Here is a 655-nt window from a genome sequence, read left to right as displayed (position 1 = left end):
ACTTTGTTTCATTTACTCTGTTTCTATCGGTTTATTGATTTACGTTATCAGAAACGTATAAATCAGCCATCGGAGAGAGAGAGAGGATTTTGAAAATGGCAGCAAGACGGGCGTGAAATCGGGGATATAAGATGCAGAGCCATGGAGAAGGCTATTGAAGCATCGATAGTCCCATGTCCGAATGCAAAACATGGGTGTGAAGAAACCACCACGTACTGTAATGATCAATCTGTCCATGAGAAAGTTTGCTGTTTCGCCCAATGTTCTTGCCCTGTACCAAACTGCAATTTCGTTGGCACATACACGAATCTCAAAAGCCACGCTCGTCATGCACACATTTTGTGGTGATGATGATAATGATGATGATATTCTCATGCCGTTTAGGTTTGACTGTTATGCTATCTTTAACATGAACCTTTGTAAGCAGAAGAATCTCGTTTTGAAGGAATTGAAAGAGAGCTATTTGATAGTAGTTCAGGCTTTCAAGGGATCGGAGGGCGTGTATGTGACTGTTAACCGTATCGCACATATGGCTCCGGGGATACGCGACGTCTCTTGCATTCTGGCTAAACTCAACCAGCATAACACTCTTAACAATTGGAACGATGGTGAATAAATTCAGAAAGTGAGAGAGCAGATACACATGCAAAGATAA

The 655-nt window shown here is 41.8% G+C and overlaps 1 pseudogene; it reads left to right on the top strand.

Moving 5' to 3' along the window:
- LOC109132914 overlaps window positions 1-655 on the top strand; it is a 5535-nt pseudogene extending 4880 nt beyond the window's left edge.

This window comes from Camelina sativa, chromosome 5 (genome assembly GCF_000633955.1).
Source record: "Camelina sativa cultivar DH55 chromosome 5, Cs, whole genome shotgun sequence".
NCBI classification, from domain to species: Eukaryota; Viridiplantae; Streptophyta; class Magnoliopsida; order Brassicales; family Brassicaceae; genus Camelina; species Camelina sativa.
The sequence above is the reverse complement of the archived record's forward strand: the minus strand, read 5'-3'. Positions and strand labels throughout refer to the sequence as shown.